The sequence below is a fragment of the Accipiter gentilis genome, chromosome 32, assembly GCF_929443795.1.
Source record: "Accipiter gentilis chromosome 32, bAccGen1.1, whole genome shotgun sequence".
In the NCBI taxonomy this organism is placed as follows: domain Eukaryota; kingdom Metazoa; phylum Chordata; class Aves; order Accipitriformes; family Accipitridae; genus Astur; species Astur gentilis.
The window spans coordinates 5,703,229-5,730,968 of record NC_064911.1 but is presented as its reverse complement, the minus strand read 5'-3'; the positions used below and the strand labels follow the sequence as shown (position 1 = coordinate 5,730,968).

General features: G+C 42.0%; 1 long non-coding RNA gene across 1 annotated transcript in view; it reads left to right on the top strand.

The window, feature by feature from the left end:
- Positions 1-26,760, top strand: part of LOC126053211 (uncharacterized) — a 46,052-nt gene extending 19,292 nt beyond the window's left edge. Inside the window, exons 2-3 of the long non-coding RNA XR_007510309.1 lie at positions 24,593-24,837; positions 26,686-26,760. This is a non-coding gene — a long non-coding RNA (uncharacterized LOC126053211). The remainder of the gene's footprint in view (positions 1-24,592; positions 24,838-26,685) is intronic.
- The last annotated feature ends 980 nt before the right edge of the window (positions 26,761-27,740 follow it).

Genomic DNA, 27,740 nt, shown 5'->3' with positions numbered 1-27,740 from the left:
CTTCACCTTCTTTTGGGCCTTGGCCCACAGACACATCACAAAGGTTTGCTGAGCAGATAAGCAGTATTAGAATGACTTAGAAAGACTAAGATGAACATTAAATTAATCAGACAACACTCTTGGGGGAAATTGCCACTAATTTCAGATTTTTCATCTCCCAGAAATCAATTATTATTATGTTTATTGATATTGTACTTGTCACTACTTTCAGTATTTTTGCTATGGTGACAGAGCCTAAGAGAAGAAAGAGGCAAGGAAAGATATAGTAAATCATTTAGAGCTTCTTCCTAAAACATCAGAACTTAGTAACCAGCTATATGTGAGTCAGTAGATAAGAGTAGTAGGAAGCATGGGAAGATTTTACACATGCACATATCTTTTTGATGAACAAAGTTTCCCCAGCTATACCCACAAGTTGTGTGGAATACAGCTAGGACTTAAAGATGTTTGTGACATGTCAGAAAACATTTATAAATTCTACTGATTTTAGCACATGAAAAATTAAGAACATCATAAAATAGTTTCTGTGAGCAGACATAGTTATGTTCTTTAAATGCTCTCCAGAAGTTAACAAATACTTCCCAAGTGTGAATAAAATTCTCCAAGAAGTAAGTGAAAGGTGCTGAAGCTTCAGTTTGATAAGTATGACAATAATATAACTTTGAAAATAGGATGATAAATATGTCAGGGTAAAATACAGCATCAGTGGCAAACGAAGGAAAGGTGCTTTCTAAGGGAGCTGTGTCAGGTCCACTGCCGATGCTTCATTCACTAATGGCACTAGTTTTGGGCCACATGGTGACATGTTCATGCTGTGCTGCACCTCCCTTCTCCCCCCATGAATACCACAGCAGCAGAACACAATGGGTGCCATGGATTGTACGATCTGTTGCATGCAGGGAGTTAGGCTAACTCATCTGAATGTTTCTCTTTTCAATCACTAAAATGTTCCACTGGAAATTGGTTGGAGTTGTTGAGGTAAGCACTCTTTAAACTGTGTAAAAACCATCAGAATTTGGCATTTTGAAATTAGGACTAATTTAATTTATGTTAGTAGGGTTCACGATAAAGAAGAGTTAGTGTTATAATATTAGAGTCATGACTTCTCATTAAATCAGGCTTCCTACTTTGCAAATAAGTTCAGCTTTGGAATTTAAGAAGAGATTTGACTTTAATGATAAAATATAGAAAATATTTCTATGGTTACAGACTGATAACAACCATTACTATGGCAGTCACTGAATACTCCTATAAATCTTGTTAATGAAATCCCAATATTGGAGTCCTCCAATCACAACCCAAGAGTTAATGCTTAACCTTTCCCCAGGATACAAGTTAACTAAAGCCTGCTGCAAGTGAAGATGCACATCTATTAGATTTAGAAATTGTCATCAAATTAAGTTAACATTTTTTGGTTTTAACAACATTAAAAGGGTGCCCCAGTGGCACTGGCAGGCATATGTTCTTGTTTGTCTGTATAATATCTAATTTAAAGCATGCCCATAGTGGGTGACTGAGATGTGAAAAGTGAAGAAGGGATTATGGGCTTGTTACAATTATGACACAGCCTTCTGCTAACAGGGCTATATGGCTTTTGGGACCCAGGCTAGTAGCTCTCGCCTAGTACCTCTGCGCTGCATGTGGTGAGCATTGGCATCAGTCTGAGAATCATAGAATCATAGAATCCCTTGGGTGGGAAAAGAGCTTTAAGATCATCAAGACCAACCATCAACCCAACCCCACCATGCCCACTAAACCATGTCCTGAAGTGCCTTGTCTACGCGTGTGACCGGCCGCCAACTGGATTTAACTCCATTCACAACCCTCTGGGCTCATCCAGCCAGCCAGTTTTTCACCCAGCGAAGAGTACATTTGTCTAAGCCATGAGACGCCAGCTTCTCAAGGAGCATGCCATGAGAGACAGCATCAAAGGCCTTACTGAAGTCCAGGTAGACAACATCCACAGTCTTTCCCTCATCTACTAGGCGGGTCACCTGGTCATAGAAGGAGTTCAGGTTGGTCAAGTAGGACCTGCCTTTCATGAACCCATGCTGGCTGGGCCTGATCCCCTGGTTGTCCTGCATGTGCCATGTGAGTGCACTCAAGATGAACTACTCCATAATCTTCCCTGGTACTGAGATCATGCTGACAGGCCTGTAGTTCCCCGGATCCTCCATCCGACCCTTCTTGCAGATGGGTGTCACATTGGCAAGCCTCCAGTTGTCTAGGACCTCCCCTGTTGACCAGGACTGCTGATAAATGATGGAGAGTGGCTTGGCAAGCTCCTCCACCAGCTCCCTCAGCACTCTCGGATGGATCCCATCTGGTCCCATAGACTTGTGAGTGTCCAGGCGGTGTAGCAGGTCATTAACTGCTTCCACCTGGATTATGGGGGGTATATTCAGCTCTCTGTCCCTGTCTTCCAGCTCAGGAGGCTGACTACCCTGAGGATAACTGGTCTTACTATTAAAGACTGAGGGAAAGAAGGCATTATGTACCTCAGCCTTTTCCTCATCTTTGTCGGCAATGTTCCCCTCTGCATCCAATAAAGGATAGATGTGCCCCTTGGCTCTCTTTTTATTATTAACGTATTTGTAAAAAAATTTTTGTTGTCTCTTACAACAGTGGCCAAACTGAGTTCTAGCTGAGCTTTTGCCAGTTCTAGCTGAGCTTTTGCCGAGGGATACCAGAACCTTGTCTTCATGTGTTGAGTCAACATACCCAAGGAGGACAAGCTGCTTAACAGCTTGGCAAATCAGACAAATGTGTGCTTACCTGGCATACTGAATAGAATATTTCAGTTGGAAGGGACCTACAATGGTCATCTAGTCCAACTGCCTGACCACTTCAGGGCTGACCAAAGGTTAAAGCATGTTATATAAAGGCATTATCCAAATGCCTCTTAAACACTGACAGGCTTGGGGCATCGACCACCTCTCCAGGAAGCCTGTTCCAGTGTTTGACCACCCTCTTGGTAAAGAAATGCTTCCTAATGTCCGGTCTAGACCTCCCCTAGAGCAGCTTTGAACAACTCCCACGTGTCCTATCCCTGGATACCACAGAGAAGAGATCAGCACGTCCCTCCACTTCCCCTCCTCATGAAGCTGTAGAGAGCAGCAGAGTCGCCCCTTAAACTCCTTTTCCCCAAACTAGACAAACCCAGGTTCCTTAGCCGCTCCTCACAGGACATGCCTTCCAGCCCTTTCACGAGCTTTGTTGCCCTCCTCTGGGTGCATTCAAGGACCTTCACATCCTTCTGAAATTGTGGGGCCCAGAACTGCACACAGTACTCAAGGTGAGGCTGCATCAATGCTAAATGCAGTGGGATAAACACCTTTTTTGACTGGCTGGTTATATTATGTTTAATGAACCCCAGTATGCGGTTTGCTCTCTTGGCTGCCAGGGCACACTGCTGACTCGTATCGAGCTTGGTGTCAATCAGCACCCTCAGATCCCTTTCTGCAGGGCTGCTCTCCAGCCACTCCTCTCCCAATTTATACTTGTGCCTGGTGTTACTCTGTCCTAGGTGTACGAATCCAGTGTTTGACTTGTTAAATTTCATCCCATTAATCATTGCTTAATCCTCCAAGCTATCTAGATCCCTCTGCAAGGTATCTTGTCCCTCAAGAGAGTCAACAGCACCTCTCAGTTTGGTATCATCAGCAAACTTGCTAATGGTGCGTTCAACTCCTGCATTCAGACTGTTGATAAATATAATAAACAGAACCGGCCCTAGAACTGAACCCTGAGGAACACCGGTGGTGACTGGTTGCCAGTCAGCTGTGACCTCATTCACTACAACCTTTTGAGCTCTGCCCTTCAGCCAGTTTATCTGAAATCAAGATAAAATTAATCACCACCAAATAAATGGATTTTTCCTTCTCATTGCCACTTTTATGCTGTTCCTTCAAGTGAAATGTATGTGCTATATCATGTTGAGATAAAGATGATTCCTCCTATCTTGTTGTTAGGGCACTTGCAAAGACACGGGTTAATCTTCTTATTCTACCACCTCATTTTTCTTTTGTGCCCTTAAACAAGAAGACTGTCCCTTTTAGAGGTACTTCACAAAGGCATCCTAAGTAGAAACTTTATCACCTGAAGTTTTCCTATGCTCAGTGAAAAGAGGTACTTGTACAGGGTGATGCAAACATTCGGTGGGCTGAATTACTCACTAGGGTCCTGTCTCAATTAGAGAGGAAGCATCATGCAAATAAATTCCTAACTTAGGCAAGCTGTTGTGTTTCCTGGAAATAATTTCTGTGAGGGAAACTCAGATTTAAGAAAAAGAAGATGCAAAGCTGAGAGAAAATGGCTCGCTCTGGAGCAAAAGTCCCAACTGTAGAGATATGTGCCACATGCTTTAGAGACTATGATCTCCATTATTACTATGTGGTTGGCAGGCAGATAACAGGGTATAGATCTCTTTCCTCCTGTTTACAGTGTTTTACCTATTTTGGCCTTGAATCTGCCTTGAAGCAGAGCCCTGAATAAAGCAATGCATGTGGACTCTATTAAAAGTACTTTACCCATCCGAGGCAAAGATATATCCTTGATCTTTCTTTTCTCCAGACATCATTAATATGGCTGTGAGTTATCAAAAGCCTCTGTTACTTGTGCACATATCAGCCATAGGTACACAGGAGAAGGACAGTCTAGCCTTATGTAAATTTTTCAAGCCTTAATGTCTGTTTGCATCTCCCACAAGGTTCCTCATGACACTGATAGGAACCCTGAAGGCAGGGTTGTAGAACACATTTTAAAACATATGCTGAATTATTATAGGTGATCTCTGAGAAACAATTGTTTGGTTAAAATGGTCCTTCCTTTTATTGTGTACTGTGAAGTCTGATGTTGCTGTTGGAACAGACTTTGTTTCTGTGGGTAGGAGTTAATTGAATGCCTGAACCTCCAGCCTTATGATATGAGAAATAACTTTCCAAAATAGTTATGTATGCAGTTCTCTTGGAGGTAATTATTTTTGGGCATTGATGTTTTCTTAAGATGAAAAGTCCTCTGAGCTTCATTTGTAACCTAGACCTGCACTGATACTAGCCAGCTGTGTAGCTGTAGCTGGCATTACTTAATAGGGGTGTACTTAATGAGTCAAACAGATGACTCCTTCCGTCTGCCATCAAATGCAGAACCTCTCTACATTTGTTTTAGAATAGCTGGATCTTGGCTAATTAACACTCTGGACATATGCATACAGTAGACGAGGGAAGCTTTTAATTTTCTAGTAGGTGATGTGAAGATCTGCCAAAGAGCTGGGAACAATTTAGGCATGCATTTTTAATATACTAAAGCACTGGATGCATGGATATAACCCTGAGCACTGAGGGTTCCTCACTGAAACTACTGACCCTAAAAAGGAGGGGAAGAACTATGTATGGAAACTTCCTTCCTGTTCTGGTGCAGTTCAAAATTTCTCTTGAAATCTACTCTTCCTTTTCAGAATGTCTTCTCTTAGGAATAATGCCATCCTGTCTTGAACTCTTTCTAACCCTCCAGATAGAACCTCAGATTTTTGTCTTGTAAAATATGGGTAAAATAAAAATGAGAAATAATAAAGACATTTTCTGTGTACTTTACCTATGTTGTGGTTTAACTCCAACTGGCAACTAAGCACCACGCAGCCGTTTGCTCACTTCTTCCCCACCCAGTGGGATGGGGGAGAGAATAAAAAAAAAGTAAAACCTGTGGGTTGAGATAAAGACAGTTTAATAAGACAGAAGAGGAAGAAATTAATAATAATGACAATAATAATAAAAGAATTGGAATATACAAAACAAGTGATGCAAAATGTGATTGCTTACTACTTGCCAACTGATGCCCAGTTACTTCCAGAGCAATGATCTGCCCCTGCCCCAGCCAACTCCCCCCAGTTTATATACTGGCCATGATGTCACATGGTATGGAATACCCCTTTGGCCAGTTTGGCTCAGCTGTCCTCGCTGTGTCCCCTCCCAACTTCTTGTGCCCCTGTAGCCTTCTGGTTGGCTAGGCATGAGAATCTGAAAAATCCTTGATTTAGTATAAAGACTACCTAGCAACAACTAAAACCATCAGTGTGTTATCATTATTCTCTTACTAAATCCAAGACATAACACTATACCAGGCACTAGAAAGAAAATTAACTCTACCCCAGATGAAACCAGGGCAACCTACATTGGAAGGATTTGTAGAAAATATTATGCTTTTCAGACTCTTACAAATTTAAAAGAATGGTAATTTTGCAATTTGTATGTAGGACAAATTACCAAGAACCTCCCCTCCCCTGCAAATATAAGACAAACTCCCAAGGTCCTTATTAAGTGCCTACACTCTACTTTTTTCCAGCAATGACCCCAAAGCGTTCAATAGAATATCCCCATGTGAAATGACTGTCCTGAAAAATTCAGTAGGAAAAAGAAACATGCTGGAGAGCAAAAGTGTTGGAAGCTGAAGTAGCTGAACGTGGATCAATTACTGATAAATCCTGGGGAGAAAAGTATTTCTGCCCATCTTTTCTACTTGTGAGAGTTATGCGGCTGACGAATAGTGTCACAAAAAGCAGCAGCAGAGCAGATGACTTTGCAAAATAGAACTGAAAGGAATTGAATCACATGGGAAGAAGGGCTAGTGAGGCAAGAAGAAAATGCTTTGCTTCTCATGTCTCCGAATCTTGACTTTTAATATTTGGCCATAATGCAAATCAATAGGAGGGGAAAAAACCCAAAAGGATGAGAGAAGAAAGAAACAGATATTATGTGGGTGCTGTGATCTACCTTTGTTATGACTTACCTTGCTGGCTATGTTAGTCTACACGAGCAGAGGAGCAGCCATTATGGTAAGAAACATCACCTAATCACCTGCCAGTGGCCTGAGTAGAGTAAAAAAAGTAATAGCATGGTCTGGCTTGGCCATTCTGATACATCTTAGTCATAATATTTACAACATGGTGCTAGGTAGAACCTTAGCTATCTAAACAATGATTCATTGCAGGACTTCACATCAGTGCCAGAGGTGAATAACAACTAAAACCCAAACTAAATGGTATATCTTTGATGCTGGCAAGGCAGCGCTTGTGAAGGGAATAACATACTGGGCAGGTCATTTGTCTTTTCATTGGATCTTTAGATCTCAGCCATGAAATAGGAACACTAGTTAAGCTTTTTGTAGGCCATTTGACATGGAAAGTTATGGAGGGGAAAGGGAGAGCTTTTCTTCCATATTGTAACAACACTATGGAATAGTTAAAATGCCAGAGCTGAAAATTATTTTGTTCAGTCATCAGAATGTCCCTGTTTGTTGGCTCATAGATGTCTCAGAGGTCAGGAGGAGTTGCTGACAGAAAAATCCAATCTATTTTTTTCCTTAAATTAAGATCTGAGCAGAGAATAAACCATGAAGAGGAACAGAGGAGGAAAGGCTATCTGTTTGGGCAGAACAGAATGTTGTGCCAGCCACACACAAGGAAGAATGAACATTTTCACTTACATATTCTTAGCGTAAACTAGCTCCATACAAAGAGTTGTCATGCAAACACCTGATGACAAGCCACAGCTGAGTTTCTAAAAAATCCCCAACAAACTAAGAACATGTACAGGGGTAATGAGAGGCTAGAGAAGATGTTTAAATTAAGAAAGCCCCAGAAGACCAGATGGCAGAATTGTAGGGGTAAGTTTTTCCCCATTTTTGGCGAGAAGACACGTTTCTGAAAGTTTGGGGGAACGCTGAAGTGAAGGACCTTTTCTGACCTTTGCCTTCTGGAGGAAGAGCCTACCCGTAGCTTACAGGCAACATTTTGGAGGGGAGCACCAAGAGAACCCTCCCAGCCCCTAGAAAGTTGAGGGTCGCCATTCACTGCCGGCTGAGGCCATCCCTCCCTCGGGGCCCAGCGGCGGGCGGGCGGGTGCGTGTTTCTGGGCTCCTTCAGCACCGGGCTCCCGGTGGACAGTTCCCACGCGGGACGGCTGCCGGCACCCCCCCCCGCTCCCCGGCTGGGCCGGGGGCTGGTGGCCAGGGGCCAGCTCCGCTCTTCGGCACAGTCGGAGCGAAAGAGGCCAACACGGTGAAAGGCTAAAGGAGCGTGCCGGGTATATAATGTGTGCGACCACTCCGATCCGCTTTTGTGTGTGGGTGAAGCAAGGAGAGAAATAAAGCGCAGGTCACAAGTCCGAAGCTGGACTGATGGTTGTGAGGAAAAATCAGAGAGGAAGAAGTATGGGAAACAGTGGATGAGAACTGGGGTTCGCTGGGACAGACTGGGTTAGAAACATCTTTTGCTGATGGGAGAGGACAATGATTGAGCAGCTGAGAGGAAGTACGAACAGTTTGAGGGGAGTCTTTTCCGTGTGGAAAAGAATGAAATTCCCCTTGTGAGGAGGATGAGGACACAATAGAAGGGGTCTTTTGTATGATCTATTCCCTCATATCAATTCATGAACTTAATATTGCAAACCCTGATTTAGTATTCTTGTCACCATGAGACTGGGGAACACTGTTCTAATGGTTTCACTTATAAAAGCTGGGGTGAGGACAAGTCTTCACCTGTACCTTCTTCATTAAGTGTTAACAAGAGCTGGCATCTCCTGTGGAAATGGGCTGGAGTTAGAGAGTAAAGGCCAAGCATTTCTCTTACATTAGGAGCTCCACTTTTTCTATATACAATCTCAACACAGACACCATCCTGTAGTGGGTGCACAAGGGGAGCTGAATATACTTACCTAGAAAAATCCAGACTCATTTTACCACCTCTAGTGGCTCAAGTACTCTTCATTCTAGACCCAGTTTAAGTCTCCTTGAGAGTGGGGCCATTTTTCTAAATGAATCACCATAACAAACTACCAAATTCGCTCACCCACTGCACACTGCTAGGCTGTGCCTTGATTGCATCTTTCCAATACCTGCCACAGCTTTCAGCCCAATCCACATGCAACTGGGATGCACATAGAGCAGAAGGCCGGCTGCGTGTCAATACTGCAGTCATACACGCTCTCTTTCCCTTTCTGGCTCTGTAATCTTTATTGAATTTTCATTCATCATTATGAAGGATTCCTTCAGCACTGCAAAGGTGCCATTTAGATGTAAGCATATTCAGCCAAAGCAGCTTAAACTCTTAATTTATTGCTTGTTAAACACATCAGCTCTGCTATCAGGGTCACTCTTGCTGAGGTAGTACTGACTAGCTCTCACAGAAGGCCAGTGTAAGAGCCAGAAGTGGAAAGCATGACAGTGTAAAAGCCTGTGGACTTCAGCTCCTGACCACGGAAGTGGATACACATGGGGACTGGGTGAAAAAGAGCAGCGAGCCACACTGGCAGATTTCAAAGCCTGTTTCTGGTGTAAGGACATGACTCTGCCCCTGGAAGCAAGGCACTGTAGAAGGAAGCCCACCTCTAACCCAAGTGTCCACTTGCAGTCAGAGCAACCTCCAAGCATCAGCCCTGGCAAGTAACAACTGTCTGTTTTGCCACTGTGGGGTTACTGTTGTGACCCACTTGGCATACATGAAAATATTTCATTGGATTCCAAAGAATTCTTTGGACGCTTTCCCCTAAAAGTATGGTGAATATCCCAGCTTTCAATACATTCTTAATTTTTTGTAAGAGACAGACCCTGGAAAAGAACAAAGGTTCTTGAAACTCTTCACTTTTGGACAAAGAACAAAACACGTAAATTCTGCAGGTAGAAACCATGTCTGACAGGGACTGCCGCTGTGTTTTATTTGTGTGTCTTGACAGTGGTGGCCAGGGTGGTGAGTAAAGGACACTTATTAATTCCAGTGTCCATCTGTGTCTACTAAAGAGCAGGGAGAAGCAGCCCTTTGAGTACATTTAATGATTTCTGTGTCATGTCACTTCAGAGCAGTTACGCTTCTTGTTGGTTTGATTTGGGTTTGTGTCTGCTTTTTATTAGTTTCCCCCTTTTTTGATTTACAAAATGGAGCTGAGGAGTAGTTTTAGAGTAATATCAGACTGGCACAGGGAAGAGTCACTCCCTGTATTTTACTTTGACCTTTGCTTCCCTTGGAAATTCAAGTGACATTGGGAAGGGCTATAAGAGTTTCTTTTTTTCCCCATCAGAAATAACATGGAGTTGATTATAAACAGAAATAGAACTGTTAGTTCAGACTGAAAGATATGAAAATGCAAGATAAAGGCAAACCCACTGAAAAAGAAATTGTTTTTAATGTCCACTTTTGAAATAAAAAAAGACTTCTATTAGAATGTACATGGTTTGTGTTTCTTATACTGAGAGATGACTTTACCTTGACAGCATCCTTTTAATTTCAGAAATCATTATTGAAATTAAAAAGAACAACCTGCTTTAAGAAAGTGTGCTGTAATACACTGCTTTTCATCATAAGTTTTTAGCTCTACAGTAAGTTTGTTTTGCACTGCACAAACGCCTGCTTGACACTTGAACTGCAGCAAAGGTGTTTGAGTTTACAGCACCCTGTTCCGTAGCCAGAGGTTACTGCTGTCACGGGGTCGTTTGCCTGAGTCAGAAAAGCCATTATGGCTATTTTGTGAAACTTCTTCAGATATTTCCTTCTAATGACCATTTACAGTTTTCTTTTTCAAGGCATTGTGTCTATTTCCCTCTTCCTTTCAAAGAGACCTTCGCATCATTCTGGGGTCAGTAATTGAATGTGGAACCTTTGCTTCTTCAGATGCTTGAAAATCCTGCAGGTGATTGCTTTCCCCTGCTCCAGAGATCTCCTAATTCAGGCTTTATACAAACATACACACACACACACATTGATCCTCTTCTTCAATGTCATAAATTTTAATGTAGTTTAACATACTGAGTTGTCACCAATTTGATTTTCTAGGTCAAAGAGTTCAACCTCCTTTAATCACTGTGTCCATAGCTCTCCATTACATTCGAAGAGCTCTTCTGTGCAATTTAAACTGCCTACCCTTAAGTTATAATCTTTGCCTCAGCTTTCCCTCCAGTGTTGTCTTGTCTGAACTTATTACAAGTTTCTGCTTAGGGCATTAAGGAGCCTTCTTTAGCCAATTTATGGTAAATTTGATGCTGTCTAAATATTTGCAATGACTATGAAGGCATCCCATGCTTCTAATAAGAAAATGGATGACAGCTTGCAATATGTGCTGTTAAATATTCTGCTGTGTCCAGGGTTGTTTGGGTTTTTTTTGTGTTTTTTTTTTTTTTTTGTTCTTTCCAGAGATCCCCTTTATACAGCTCTGCTAATCCCCTGGATTTTTGGCTCAAAGAATCTCCGGAGCAAAGACCGTATGAGCAGAAATAGGCTATGCCAAAGACACTGGGTATGTCCATACTACAACATAGCGATCTTCCAAGTAGTTTGAAACAGAGTAGCCTGGGCACTAAAAGACATCTAGCTGCATTTCACATTGGCCTGTCTGGCATACAGCCAAGACCTGGTAATTCAGGCAACTTGTCAAGGGGGGTTTGCTGCGTAATAAGCTCAGATTTAGTTCATGCTGAGTTTAACAACCTCAGGCCCAGCTCTGCATCTGCATGGCTGAGCCTGAAGCTGGTGTCTTCAGAGTCTTCAATCTCCTGTGCACTGCCTAATACACTGAGAGTAATTTGACTCCCAACCTTTGAAGCTAAATGCAAAGTCATGAAGGTCTTTTCTGTACATCAAGGTAAACCTGCGTGTGCTGACAAGCAGGCAGCGAGAGTTCATGGTAGGAGTGTTTTTCATCTCTTTGTATGGCTTTTATAAGAGCCAGGAGCGCTAGAAACTATTTAGTGAGAGAGGGACAGGGACTTTTTTGAACTGATTTTGCTCCATGAGAGTTTTGCAAAGCAGCATGTGGAAGAGACGGAAGGGATTCATACACATAATACTGTGTTTGTCTTTCATAGGAACTAATCAGCATCACAAATATTTGTAAGGTTTAGTTTTCTAAATCTACCATTTAGAATGGGTATACTTCTATCAACAACTTTCAAAAACAGAACATCCATGTCAGTTGTATAAATTTCATTGAGAATCCAGTAATAATGCCTAAAAATCTTAGGGTAAAGCCTGTCGTGCTGTTGAAGAAAACAGCCAAACTCCCAGTGATGTTACGTGGTCTGAACTTCCATTTTTAATGAACAAGGCATGGAACAAAATGCATGATATAATTTTCCAGCTGTCCAGCCATATCATTCAAAAATAATGTTTTCATCATTTTTAACTAGTATGATATCTTGGAGTTTAGAATACAAATAAGATTTCTGTGATATGGAGTCCAAACCCCACACATAACAGCACAGTATATCTTCATTAACAAGAAACATTTCTATTGATTTCATTTTGCAATGTTTCATATTACACATAACAAATATGTATGGTCACCTAAATGAATTATTGCAATTCAATTTGGAATGATTGCATAAGGTTATTGTATTATCTCTAGGATGCCTTAGTCTCTGGGTGTCAAAACTGTTTTTATTTAATGGAATAACATGGGAAAGTTAATCAGAGTAGGTTAACCTCTATGGGACTCAAGGTCACAAACACTCAGTCTCAGCTGTAAATGGGGAGCTTGCATTAGTTATTTATTTATATTTTTTTAACTTGGAAAAGATATTTATGCAAGAGAAAAAGATGATGTGGGATTTCTTAGCAGACTCAATCCTGGTGAAAATCTTACTGGGCTTTCCAGCAGGAGATCTTTTTTTCTGCAGAAAGATCTTGCAAGGCAATTACCGTTAAATGAGGAAAAGTTGTACCACAGTTGAGTCTTTCCCAGGAAATGTCTTCATTCTGGCATCTATCTGAGATTTTACATCAACTTTGCAGGAGAAGAAACAATTGTTTTTAAGAAGACCGTTAGTGTTATGCTGAGATTGCAACATACAGTGCTACTCTACTAATTGTTTCACCAACACTTTGCTTTTTCTTCTTTGTCCTGTTTACTTTGTCTACCTTTCTCTCTCATGACAGGCTAACGTTTTGAATTCACTGAGTCAGGAATTGCTTTTTGTCTCTGTGTGGCTGCACTGTGCTTCATACAGCCTGCCTAGGTAGGGTCTGCTAAGGCTGCTGGAACAGAAAGCTGACCGAGCAACTCTGAAGTAAGAAGTCCAGCATGTGTGCATCAGGAGTAAAACAGTTCCATGAAGAAATAAATTGCCCATTCAGGGGGCCTTAAGAAACAAATCTGATCTGCAGATTTTTTGGAGGGCATGTCACTGTGTGTGTCAAACACTATGCTGCTTGGTAATGGATGAGGCAAAAAAGCAGATCATCTGAAAGACAGCCTACAAACTGAAACAGATGTCTGCAAAGTGCGTTTGCTCCTAGCTGATCTTCTCCCTAGCATCATCCTCTTGGCTTTTCATACTGTGTTGGTGTATTGGGTTTGTGTGGCAAGGTTTTGGTAGTGAGGGAGGTTACAGGGGTGGCTTCTGTGAGAAGCTGCTGGAAGCTTCCCCCATGTCCAACAGAGCCAATACCAGCGGGCTCCAAGACGGACCTGCCGCCAGCCAAGGTTGAGCCAATTGGTGAAGGTGGTAGCACTTCTGTGGTAACATCTTTAAGAAGGGAAAAAAGTTGCAGGGGGCACAGAAATGGCAGCCAGAGAGAGGAGTGAGAACATGTGAGAGAAACAACCCTGCAGACCCCCAGGTCAGTGAAGGAGGGGGAGGAGATGCTCCAGGCACTGGAGCAGAGATTCCCCTGCAGCCCGTGGGGAAGACCCTGGTGAGGCAGGCTGTCCCCCTGCAGCCCAGGGAGGTCCACGGTGGAGCAGATCTCCACCTGTAGCCTGTGGAGGACCCCACACCAGAGCAGGTGGGTGCCTGAAGGAGGCTGTGACCCCGTGGGAAGCCCGCGCTGGAGCAGGCTCCTGGAAGGACCTGTGGATCCATGGAGAGAGGTGCCCACGTTGGAGCAGGTTTTCTGGCAGGACTTGTGACCCCGTGGGGGACCCACATTGGAGCAGTGTGCTCCTGAAGGACTGCACACCGTAGAAGGGACCCATGCCGGAGCAGTTCGTGAAGAACTGCAGCCTGTGGGAAGGACCCACACTGGAGAAGTTCGTGGAGGACTCTCTCTGATAGGAGGGACCCCACGCTGGAGCAGGGGAAGAGTGTGATGAGTCCTGCCCCTGAAGAGGATGAAGCAGCAGAGACAATGTGTGATGAACTGACTGTAACCCCCATTCCCTGTCCCCCTGTGCCACTGGGGGGGGGGGGGGGGGGGGGGGGTAGGTAGAGAATCTGGGAGTGAAGCTGTGCCTGGGAAGAAGGGAGGGGTGAAGGGAAGGTGTTTTGAGATTTGGTTTCATTTCTCTTTACCCTACTCTGGTTGATTGGCAATAAATTAAGTTAATTTTCCCCAAGTGGACTCTGTTTTGCCCATGAAGGTAATTGGTTGAGTGATCTCTCTCTGTCCTTATCTTGACCCATGAGCCCTTTGTTATACTTTCTCTCCCCTGTCCAGATGGGGGGGGGGAAGAGTGACAGAACAGCTTTGGTGGGCATCTGGCGTTCAACCACAGTTGATTAGACAGTGATGGGTGAAAAGGACCATGCAAAAAAGTTGTTCCCTGTTCTACATAACAGTTTCTTTCAGGCAGATAACTTCCCACCTCCCTATCTCTCAGTCTGACTTTGCTGCCCAGAACATCATCACTGTCATAGTGAGTTAGAGCAATGCTTCATTTTAGCTTGGTATTTTGTCTTTGAGAGCGACCGGTAGCAGACACTTATGGAAGGACATCAGAGGGATTGGCTAGATAGGGCCATACTTCCCTGGCATATCTATTCTCCCATCATCTGCAATCATCCTGGCCGTGCCTCCCTGATTCCTGACCAAACAGCTGGGGTTGCCTTGTTCTGTGCAGAGTTTGTTGAACAGAAACTAACAAAATGCTTTTTGTTCAGACTCAGGTGCTGTCTCTGCCAAATCTGCAGCTGTGGTACAGCCTCCCCTCTCCAAAGCCACCGAGTTTTGGGTAACCATCAATACTGTGTCCTCAGCTGATGACAATAAATAGACAAAGAATCCCTGAGCTCTCTTGCAAACAAAAAGGAGCTGCTGCATGTCACTGTCACGCAACAAATGATTTCCATTCACCCAGAGGTTTGACTGAATTTCAATCACAGGCTTAAAGAGTCAGCCTTGGTTTACTCAGGGGAACAGGGCTGTTTTCAGTGGTCAGCAAAAGGAAGGCCTAGACTGTTCATTAATATTTTAAAAAGCCAAACACCAAAATGACATAATGAACGATGTATTGTCTCTGCTGCCTCTACATTAAGACAAAGCAATCAGGAGGTTTCTAGCTGAGGGTCAGTTAAAGGAAAGCTCCCTCAGATCCCAGCAGTGCTTCTGTGATCACATTTCTTTCCCGTGGAACTGGTGGCCGGATCCTCCACCGGTTTTCTTCACTCTGGCTGCCTAGGAGTCGGTGTTTCTCTGCCTACCCTTCGAACCTCTCAGAGGTGTGTGTCAGCCCTCCCTCTAGAGAGCAGAAATTGTTTTCACTGGTGATGTTTTGAATTAATGCCCTGCATAGAATAGTGAATTCTCATCCAGAAACTTGCATATGGATGGCGTTGGTGACAGCAGACAGCACCCAGCTGGGGTCCCGCACCCCGCAAGCTCAGCCCCACTGTATCTGAGCTGGCTTGTCCATGCAGCCCTCAGCTGCACCAACTGCTGTTACTAGTGTGGAGGGTGCAATTCCAGGGTCCCTGCACTGTTGCTGCACGTTAGGCAATCCCTGTATTTCTCAACTCCCTTCACTCGCACAGTGACTTCTATAGCCCTATAAATGTAGGTTCCTTCATAAATGGGACTCTGCATCCTTCTGTATCGTTAGGTATCTAATTACGTTCATGCAGAATCTATCTGGCTGGGAAGGTGAAAGCACTTAATGCTCAGATTAGAGAGTTTTTCTGTATGTGTTCACCATGAGGTCTTCTATGATGCAAAATGTCGGTGAGAATGATTTAACATTAAATATATGTCTGAGGCCACAAATTTAGGCAAGTATTCCCCAAGTTTCTTTATAAAGTGCTGTCTAGTAGGCAAGCAACTCTTCTGTCATAGTAATATAAGGATTACTTTCTTATTTATAAATCTAGACTCTGAATATATAACATTTTTACAGGGTGAAAATACTGGCTTTCAATTCCTGAAGTGGTACTGACATCAGTACTGGCAGATTCAGAAACCTGACACTTCCACATTTGCTTGTTTAATGAGATATAGATGGGCAGGCATTAAGATAAATGTTTCACAGAATTTGAATGATATTAATTCAATATAATAGTCGATGGCTGAAAACTACAGCATTTTTTGAGAGCTCACTCTGACAGCACAGAGACCTTGTGGAGAGGAGTCTCCACTGCCCTGGTGCCCACCAGTGTGGAGGTGTGTATGGATGTGATTCCACCTCAGCGTTCCTGCAGGACATCCTCCACCGACCTTGCTCCCCAGTGTGCCTTGCACCATATGTGGACCCTCAGCCCTGCTCAGCTTACAAAGCTATCATTTTGGTCTCAATTTTAAAACGTCATCTGTTACTCAACCTGAGATATCTTGAAGGGTTTGTCTTCTATACAGGAGTTAAAAAGTTTCTGGTTGTCTGTTGGTACTAGTCAATGTAAAAAGAGAGGGGGTTTTGTGATAAAATATATATTCATGGTCTTAATTACTCAGCTTTCAGGCAGTGTGTTATGGAAATAGTTATTAGATGTCACTTAAGACAGCAAATGCATGTTTGACACTCAGAGAGACCAGCTAGATTTTAGGGGCTTGGTGATCAGGATGACTTCTCTGAGAATATTTGCTGGGGAGAGAGAGACTGTGGAAGAAAAACGTGGACATAATGCACATTTCATTGTTACCTTAGTTGTGGAGATGCAGTGAGCACTTCATCACACCTTGTCAGAAAAAAACACAGGCAAATACATCAAATAGAGTAAGAAGGAAAGGAAGTTTTTTTGTGAAAAGCGATACCAGGATTTTTCTATTAGGGGAAAACCAAAAGATTGTGAATGGATACAAATGAGCTGAACTGAGTCAGGTTGTTTTCCTAGTGAAATAAGTTTAAAAAAAGAGTCATAAATCAGCAAAGCAATAGAAATGTCAGCACGAGGTGGAGACTCAATGTGGAGAGAGAACTAATGGAGGGGGGGTGGTTAGCCTTAGTCTCCCCAGAGAAACATAGTCTAAATTTGAAATTATGGGCTCATTTATTAATTCATTCTTGTAGGATACTTATGAAGTCTGGTCCTATCTGTTGAGAAGATTTATCCTAAACCACTTTTATGTCCTTACTGGAAGTGTGCATAAGTAAGAAGGAGAGTAAACTGGCATCTCATTATTAACCCTCTTTTTATAGCTATTCTCTGTGTGCATGTATAGTACACCAAAGAAAAATAACACTTCTTAGGGAATGTGCTAGATATCTGCAGATATGTATTTATCAATGACAACAGCTAGCATTGCAGCTGATTCATAGATACAATTTCTCATCCTCTAAAATTTTTGCATAACCACTGTGAAGTTTGGAAGCAGGCTAAGAGTTTTACTTATTGGTGAAGTGCTCTTATCTTTGACTAGAAGAAGTTCCACAGAGTTCAGAGGTTTGGATCAGACTCATCTGTGGTCTGGAAATCCCTATCTGCTTGGACTGTATGAATTTGTGTTCATGAATTTAATCTGGATGCAGCTTCTTTCCAGAAATATAAACCAAAAAAGAAAACTAATTTTTGTTTAAAGGCACTAAAGAATGATGAATTTCAACTGAAAATATTGCTAAAACCCATGGATCCTATAGTTGCTCTTATATAGGACTCATTGAGGCACGATGTTGTGTGTTGACAAAATAAACATTCTTCCTCACACCAAAAACCCCGTCTGAAGTTGAAAATAGCTTCCTTCACAGGAATGTAATATATGTTGAACTTCTCCTTTTTTTGCAGACTGCCTCCTCTGATTTAATTCTTTTCCCCTGTGTTTATTATCGCTGTCCACCACAGATTCTTCTCACCTCCTCCATCCCTCCATGTCTTGCCCCATCTCTGTGTCCACAAATTCTAGGTTTGACAGAGCAAAAATTACCTACCGACTAATGTGCTGACTTCCAAAAGTGTCAGCACTTTTGCATCAGGGCCCAGGAGGAAGCATTCTGTTAAAAACTTGTCTCTAGAAAAACAAACACTGTACTTAGTAAGGTCAGAGTCAGGAGGCCTGGGAGAAGTTAACATATGGGACTTATACCCATCCCTTCCAAATGACTTGCAATGCTATATAGCTTTGCCTTGAGCTATCACTTCCTAGGATCCAAACACTGTTTAAGGTTTTACCTTTTCAGGGACAGAGTTTTTCATCACAAATCTTCCATGACATTTGTGAGGCAGAATGGCAGAATCTAGTTTATTGTATATTTTCCTAAGACAGAGTTAATAAATTAGGTGGGTAAAGTCTTCAGTATTGCTGTAATAATTGCTAAAGATTAAACCCTGTCCCCATGGAAATAATCAGCAAAACTTCACTTGCTCTGAGTGGGTCAGGTCTCCCTTCCTTGAGTATCAAGCCTTGGAGACAGAGACAGGTAAATGCCAACATGTTTTTCTTAGCATGGAAGCCATAAGCCATGCTTATTTTTGTCAATGTTGCTGTGTATATCTGAGTTTCCAAAGGACAGCCTAGTCAGGACTCCCTTCAGTCCTCCACAGTAAGTGTCTTTGTGATGTTTTGTATCACCATGTCCTTTTCACAGAGCAGTTTTATGACAAGTGTCACTCAAGTTTCACTCACCATCTCTAAACATAAGTTCTGACCTACCTTAAAAGGCATTTCCCGGCTAGCTCAGCTCTGTTTCAAATGCTTGTGATCCTCTCCTTGATTTTTGTTTTAATCGTGGAAATCTCCATTATGGTCCTATTACTTCTTCCATGGGTTAAGAAGAGAGAACGATGTGAAATTTCAGTGGATGAAAGGATGGATGTCTTTGTTCCAATATATTTCCTGAGAAATTAATGAAAAAGCTTCATAGGGAGGATAAATTGACCAATTAGTAAACATAATGCATAGAACACTTTTTCATATTGCAGATGCTGTAATCTGACGGGAACTTCTACATCTCAAATCAGGAACATGATGGAGTTCTAATTATTCTGCAATTGGAAGAGCTGATAAATGAAACTGTCCATCCCCAAAATATGCAGAGTATCTAACAGGCAACTGATCCTGAATTTCAAATCAATAGGGTTTAATATTTCACCAGCAATCATACATTTGAAAATCAATGCTGTCAGGGTTGTTAAGGGTCTCCTATAGAAGAGATAGTTACAAGTCAAGGAAACTGAAGGCAAATATTCAGCAACGAACTAACAAAAGCTGTTCCAGAAGTCTTGTCTTTGTGTAAAGAACTGAAGACTATTTTATATAGTGACTTTAAAAATTTAGGTCTTTGATTTTCTAATGAGTAGAGTAAAGTAGAGCCATTGCAAAACACAAGGGAAAACGAATGTCAGTAAAACATTTTCAGTAACTTGTGGTATGTAGAATTCTCTGGAAAGGAACTGTTGAGATCCATATTGACGTTTTTTGGGTGGAAACCCACCCTTGTTATAGATATTCAAAACTTGTTGTACTGACCAGCACATGCCCATAAAATGTAAAACTTTGCTGTCAAACATTGCCATGTCTTGGAAAATGGATGAGATATCCAAGGGTCCCTAAATCTGTACCTCTCTTAAGGCGGCCTTCTTACAACACCAGGTATGTCTTTGATGAGATGACCTTCCTGCCACAACCCTCCCTCCTTTAATGTGCTCCTCCCATATATACTATGCAAGAGATGGACTTAACAACAATGGAATGTTTTAGTTTGTTTAGAAGGAGCACTGACATGGTGTCATGGGCTGATCCCAAACACTATTTCACCAGTCCAAAGCAAAGCTTTCTGGTATGTTTTCTTGACCTCTGGCACTAGCATGTTGTGAAGAAAGAAAAAGATTTGCTTCTGAGTGCAGATCATCTTAGAGTGACACTGGAATTGAAGGATTTTCTTTTTCCTGTGTTTTGGCCAAAAGAGGAGATCACTGTAGGAGATCTAGCATGACACTAAAAAAGAGTGCCGCAGAAGTGCAGAGCCTAGAATGCAAAGAACTGTATTACAGCAGGTGCTTCAGCTACCTAGATATATTTCTTAAATACCATAGTTTGGATTGTTGCAAGTCCTCAGAGAGATGATAACTTGCATCTGTGGCAGTCTCATCTGCAGATCCTGAATTCTCTGAATTCTTCCCAGAGAGCAAAGACGAGCTTCAAGACTCATGCACTTCTTGCTTTCAAGGTGACTGAACACCAATCTCTGATGGTAACCCAGAAGCTGTGAGAAATTATTGTTTGGTTTTATTTCTTCAATAACTATTCAGGGGTCATAGAATCATAGAATGGTTTGGGTTGGAAGGGCCCTTAAAGATCATCTAGTTTCAACCCTCCTGCCATGGGCAGGGACACCTTCCACTCGACCAGGTTGCTCAAAGCCCCATCCAACCTGGCCCTGAACACTGCCAGGGATGGGGCAGCCACAACTTCTCTGGGCAACCTCTTCCAGTGCCTCACCACCTTCACAGTAAAGAATTTTTTCCTAATATCTAATCTAAATCTATCCTCTTTCAGTTTAAAACTGTTACCCCTTGTCCTATCACCACACTCCTTGTTGAAGAGTCTCTCCCCATTTTTCTTGTAGGCCCCCCTTTAAGTACTGGAAGGCCACTGTAAGGGTCGCTGCAGTTCCTTGGATTTGATTTTTTTTTCTGGTTTTGAAATTTTATTTCTCTGTATGTTGAAAAAGCTTCTAAAATGAGAGAGTTTACAAATTATCCACCCTTCCTCTGACTTCTGAATGACAAATAACGAGGCTTTCTTAGCCTAACTAGAGAACAAAAAATGCCTTCTTCTTGGGAGAATATTGTATATTTGTCCTCTCCACTACAACAGAAGTAAGGTTTTTTTAACTGCAAATTATTCCTAGTTTGATAGATTGCATTTCATTGGTTTCTGATTATTTTTACATTTAGAGTTCATCTAAACTTGACTTTACAACCGGACATTACTATCAGAGATAGTATGCATGTACTTAGCCTCATTTGGGGTTATCTTGCAGTCCATACTTGCGCTGTTCCAAACAGCACAGAATGGGAATTTCTTCCTCTCATCCCCTATTTCTTAGGGTTTGTAACGAAAGGCAAAGCCCATGGCAAGAACAATTTGAAACTCTTAGTTTGTTAAGAGTTTTTCTGAACTTGCACCCTCATTTCCCCAAATGAACAGCGCTGTCTTTTTTTTTTTTTTTTTTTTGCTGGTCAGAAAGACAGACAACTTAGGGTGACTGGTCTAAAAGGTGCATATCCCTCCCATGGCCTGCCAGCTGCTGTGAGCACTGTTTCTCATTGCTGTCGTGGCTGTGATGTTTAGAACCGTTGTGCTGATGTGGCTGTTGCAGCAGTATCATCACAATATCAGCCCAGATCTCAGTCAAAGTAAAGCAAAAAGATAAAAGATGGTAAACAACTTTGGTTCTTTCCTTGTTTTGCTTCATTTACTTTGTTTCATTCTCTTAGTTTCCTTCTCAGCTCATAACTCTTCTGTTTAGCCTGGAAACTTCAAGGCTCATCTGCAGCTAGCTGACCATGACTGTGGTCTGCTAGGGAACAGATAGCATAAGTATATTAATGGCCATGTGGTGCCTTCTGACTGGGAAAAGCCATTTTTAATATGTATACATTAATAATATGACCTATTTGTACCCTTGTAGAAAGATATGATGGTCTTGATTTTTGACGTTGTTACACTATGTTTCCACTTGCAGAGGTACAGGAAAATAAAATCAGCCCTTGTCTACCTCCATACACTTATTCTGTGTTAGGCAGTACACAAAGGAAAATGCAATGCTATCGCTGAGTCTAAAGATGGGGACTGTAGAGCACAGTTCACCGAACAATGGAGAGATGCAGGATTAAGGGAAATAAAGAAAAGGCTATGTCAAGCAAATTGCGTCTTGCACCTCACCTGTCCTGTAATGTGTAATGACTACAGTGTTTCTCATTCACTCATGAGAAGTTAAAAGAATGCCTACACTGGTAAAATGAAGCATGCTAGGTGGTTCCTGGATACTGAAATACAACTATCCATGCCAGCAAATTGTGAGCCTGATTACTGGCATCATCTCAACCAAGTGCACTAGTTTTTTTCCAGGCAATTCCCAGACACAGCTCAGGGTTAGCATGGGAAGGGCAATGCTCCAACATCCTAGCAGAGATGAGGCTGTGCCTCTTCTGCACTGGCTGTATAGTATGGTCCCCAACACCCTCTCAACAGGTCTGTTCATCTCCTTGCATCCCTCCCACTAATGCCCTCACCCACTGTCCAACAATACCTTGGTGCCATGCTATAGAAGGACCACTCTTACTATTTTTGGGCCTCAGATACAGCCCCCCCCCCCCCCCCCCCAAAAAAATAAATTACAGTGACTGGGCACTGGAGTGGGTCCACACCATCCTGGTAATGGCAACTGTCTGGCCATGGCTGATGGGGGACGATCAAAAAGGACTGAGCTCTGCCTGGATTTGCTTTGTTTTGCACAATGAGGTTAGACAAGAAGACGGCTACAAGAGCATCACCTTTCATGGGTGTGCCATAAAGAAAACTGCAATGGCCTATATATACAGGGCAGAAGCAGAAGTCCTTCAACCCAACTCCTCTTCCCTTAATCACCTTCAATCTCCCAGGCTGCATTAATCGGCCTTGGAGACGAGGGCCAGAACATGAAGGACATTGGAGATTATAACTCAGTGAAAGTCCAAAATTTTGCCACAAATATTTTAGATCTTTCCTGGTAGTGTTTCTCCTCATACGTACTTGGGTCACACCTGCCTTTCCACAGGCACATTAGCTGGGTGATTTGCAGTTAAATAGCTAATATATCAAGATTTCTCACCTTATGTCTTACCTAATTGATAAGCTCCTAATTCTTATCGAATTTCTTGTTGTTGGTCTCTACTAATTTTCATTTTTATTTGGTTCACAAATGTGATCACAAAATTTCTTCTTAACACAGTTACTATCAAGGTAATCCAGTTGTCTCTGGAGGATGTTCTAACCCTCCTACCTTTACATTACTAGCACACATGCTATATTTTCTACCAGTCATTAATGAATAGCAGAAAAGATTGTCCCAACTGGGTCCTCGTTACAGACCTAGTAACCTCCCAGCAATCCAAACATTCTTCTTTCAACAGAGTTCATTATCATCTCTTTTTAACTAGCTTCTTATGGTTCTCTAATAATCTTTATCTGCTCCTATTACCTAATAACTTCCCATACAGCACCAAGCAAATGTTTTACTGAAAGATGAATAGATCCAGCAGGCTCCATTGACTTAAAACTGAATAAATCAGTCATCACATTATGTGAAAGGTATTAGATTAGTCTGGAAAGATTATCTTTTCAAATACCATGTTGATTTAATAACATTTTCTATTTTCTTCCAAGATTTTAATGATTCTTTCCTTCAAAATTTGTTTTAAAGCTCTACATAGTACTCAAGTCAGACTAATGAGCCCAGAGTTAACCTAAGTTAGAAGGGGTGAAACTCCTCAAGTGATGCATTTGTTATTCTCTGAAGATTTGCTATGATCACTGCTATGACAGGTTTATTAAAAATCCTTCCTAACAATGTGCAACTGTATGCCATTTCACCTGCCTCTTCCTCCTGAATTCTGGGATGGACATTGCAATGTCTCCAGTTGGAAGACGTGAAGATCTTTGTATTTTGCTTTCATCTCAAAGAGTGGCCATTTCTTTTCCTGGACATGCATTCCCATTAGCTATCTATCCTTTATTTTCCAGTTTTCTGTATTTAATGATCCTTACCGAGTGTGAGGCAAATTATTCTTTTAACATTTTTTAGTTTATCTGCATCACTTTTAATCCTTAATCCATCCTCAACATTGCAATTGGCCCTGCTTCTCTTCTCATCAGCCTTCACTCTTCTTCTGTTCATATAACTGAAGATTTTGCTGTTCTCCTTTCCTTCACAAAGTTTAACTAAACTTGGATTTTGGCAGCTTTCTCTTCATCTCTATGCTTCCTGACCTCCAGGATGCGGCTGTCTCTGCTTGAGTCTTTTTTTAACTTCCTTGCCCAGGGTCTGTTCTTGTGCAGTGAAACACATATGCCCTGAGTTAGGCTTTTTGCTTACAACTTTATGTGCAATCCCTGTGCTCGCAGAAGAAGGGAGGGTGATTGGATTTCTCTGCCCTGCTATTGCTCACCCTGCTTATATGATGTTAAGTCATGTCAGTCAGGTTTATAATGATGCAACAGAAAACAACTATTTTCCAAAGCAAGGCATAAACCTTACAAGCATGTTCACCTCATAAATTTCTTACTTAAGTGCTGACATTGGCTTCTTTGCTTAAAATTACGAGAATATCTTATTTGAGGTGGGTGACTAAGACAATACTATATATACATATAACAGTGGGATAGCAAGCTGTTCAAGCCAGTCTGAGCTTCAGAGCTCAGAGGAAGAATTGAGGAGTCAGACTCCATTTTCACTCTGTGTTAACATTTTTTTATTTTTTTTTCCAGAGGGGGTAACTTTTCTACCAGTGCAGTCCAGGCTGAAGCCCAGCAGACCCATTTTTAATTCTTGGGACAGATCAAGTACAATTCTACAGGGGTCAGCAGAGTCAGAGGGACATTAAAGGATTACGATGAGAGCAAATCCAAGCACAGCAGAATGAAACATTTTAAAGAAGCCTTTTTAAAACCTACTTTTTTAAAAAGGACCTTTCCTAGATGTAGCATGTTAAAGCAAGTCCAAGCAGAAAGAGGTATGTTTATGGAGGCCGGGTGTGGACTTTAGAAAAATGCAAATTGTCCTTTTGCTTTCAGTTATTGTGGTTGTGGCTGGGTGGGAAAAAAAACGTTTTCTTTGTTAATACAATTACTGTGTCTTCTGGTTTGCCTCCATTTTGGATCAGCAGCCCTTTTGACATATTCAGAAACATTCTACTTTGGAGGCATTGTTGAGTAACAAAGTACTGTCTGGAATGGGTTTTGTAGGCTCAGCAGGGGGTGAAAAGTTCTCTCACATTAAATCTTCCTTAATTTAGAGATACACCCAACAGTACAAGCACCAGTGGGCATTCTCTTATTGATCCACAGGTTTCCCTTTCCGCAGTGGTTACCAGCCATGTCCTTTGCTGCTAACCCCATGTCATTTGTGGCTAGAAAATGAAGACACCCAAGTGTGCTATTGTCAGTCCTAGTCCTCAACCGGGCTGTAACATGGGAGCCTGGGGAAGCCTATGTCTGCAAGCCTCTGACGCCTGGCTCAAAGAACAACCCCAGTGCCGCCAGGCAGCAAGACGACAAAATGAATTTCTATGATGCAAAAATTAGATCTGATTGATAGGAACCTACTAATAAAATGTCATATCTTATAGATGTGGAAGGACCACAGTGCCAGTGATAAAGTGACATTGGTCAGGTCTGACAAACGTGCATTGGAGCTGTATTATTGACAGTGGGGGATAGTATTGATTGAGCTGTCAGGCTTATCATATTACACAATTATGATATTAGATTTGCATTTTTAATTCTTTTAGAAGAAATTGGCCCAAGGCAATTACAAGAGAGAAATGCTGTGATGGAGCCTGCTGGTCCAGAAAGGAGGAATCATAAGCTTTTAGGAAGAAGCAGCCACTGTCAAAGAAAAGTTTTGCCTAGCAGACCCATGACAAGGAAACAATGGAAACACAAAACCAATAAAGCTTTAAAGGATTTGTTCCCAACAGTGTTGTCTCGGGGGACAATAAGACAAAACCAGATGAACATTAAACCTGGGCTAATAGAGATGAGATCTACAGGCTATTTGCTTTGTACAGATCACAGCCCCCATGGATGTGCAGCCTGCAGAGTCCTGGAGAATTTGCACAGACAATGTCTTATCTTTCTTACAGCATAATATGCAAAGGAGTTTCCAAATATTTTAAACCTAGGCCTCATCTGTTTGCAGAAGCCACCCACGCTGGGAGCTAGAAGTGTACGTAGCCTTTTTGCAAGCCACCACCCGGGAGAATGGATGAGTTGGACATAATGTCTTCTCCCCTCTGATATGCTTATTGCATAAAGTGTTTGTAGGAGTTAGTTCTCCTGGGATTCTCTCCTCAGAGGAAATCTCTTGAGGATAATCCATTGGTCTAACCCTCTCTTGGCCCATTGCAGGTCATGTGAACTGGACGCGGGGCTTTTGCCGCCTTCACTGTTTTATCAGTGGAAAAGACACTGATCATAGTTATTCTTCATTTTCACTGTTGTTAAGTGGAAGGAATAAGGTTTTTGAAGTGTCTTGAGACCTGTAGATGAAATGTTCTGAGCATTAGGTTTTTGACTATCTCCTTTTTGGAGTACCAGATATTTGAAGAAAATTTCTGTGCTGAGGAAGATGAACAGATTCAGCAATGTTTTATTAAATGATTCCTCCCTCTCTCCAGCCCTAGCTTATCTGCACCCAGATAGCTCTTCTTTGACTTGTTAGCAGCCAACCTTCTGATTTGGAGCTACTGGATGATTTGCATTCAGGGACAACTTTTCATTTTTTCTGGAGACAAGAAATATGAGAATCTTATGATCTTGTAAGGACTGGAAAATTTCAAGGGTAAATTTTCCTTTTCCAGATCTACAAAAAGGCAGCAAATACTCCTTTGGAAGAACAGCCAAGTCAATGAAATCCTTAAGGCATAAAGAAAGAGGAAAAAGGAAGAAAGAAGTAAGTAAACTTGTTGCAGAGCTTGATATAATTTTTGTTAGGACCGGACCTGAGCTGCCAAGGTGAGACCCAGAAAGTTCACACAGCTCAGGGCTAGTGTCCACAGCTGGGTTGTGGTCCAGGCCCACCCTTTACATCTCAGAAAACTGGTGGAGGTATGTCTTTGTGTATTTAGTGAGTCAACAGTGGTTTGAAAGAGAAGCAGGAAGCTGGGTTGGGGATGAGAAGGGGCAGACAGGTCAGAGGGGTCCCTGACCTCCCTCCAGCCCTCTGAAACCTCTGCACTGGACTCCCGTGCTCACGGGCCCAGCCAGTGGAAACCCTTGCCAGCTGCTGTGTGCTTACCACTGCTAATGTGCTTCTGAGTCGGCATGCTGGCTTGATACCATATGCGTGATTATAGAGTTAGTGTGAGGTTGGTACTGATAAAATGAACCTTTTTACAGGGTCAATGGTGTTGGTATTTAATGCTGAGATATTGTCCAAAGGGCTGGTCAGGGCTTCTGGGATGTGCTGGAAACAGTTCTGCTCTGCCAGTTACAGGAACAAGCAGCCCAAATAAATACTCTGGGAGAAGCTTTTGTTAGGATTAAAAGAAAGGTGTTACTGAAATACTTTATAGTGCTGTACCACTGCTATTATGGGTAACTTGTCAAGATAAGGGACAAAGTAAATATTACTGCAATACATAACAGAGGTCATTTGAAAGACATATCATCAACTTAAAAATCAATCCTCTAGCAGTTCAATTTTTATGTACTAATATGATTGGGAAAAAAAGGAAGATTTTTAGGATACTTATTTTAATACAGCTCTTGTTTAGACTGTGTATTGGGCAGTGGATTGTGATTAATGAGCTTCATGGTCATCCTTTCATGGTATATTAGTCTGTTTCCCCTTTGCTTTGCATGAGTGTTTCAAAGAGCAACATGGTGGAAGGACATATTTAAAATAATTCTGATT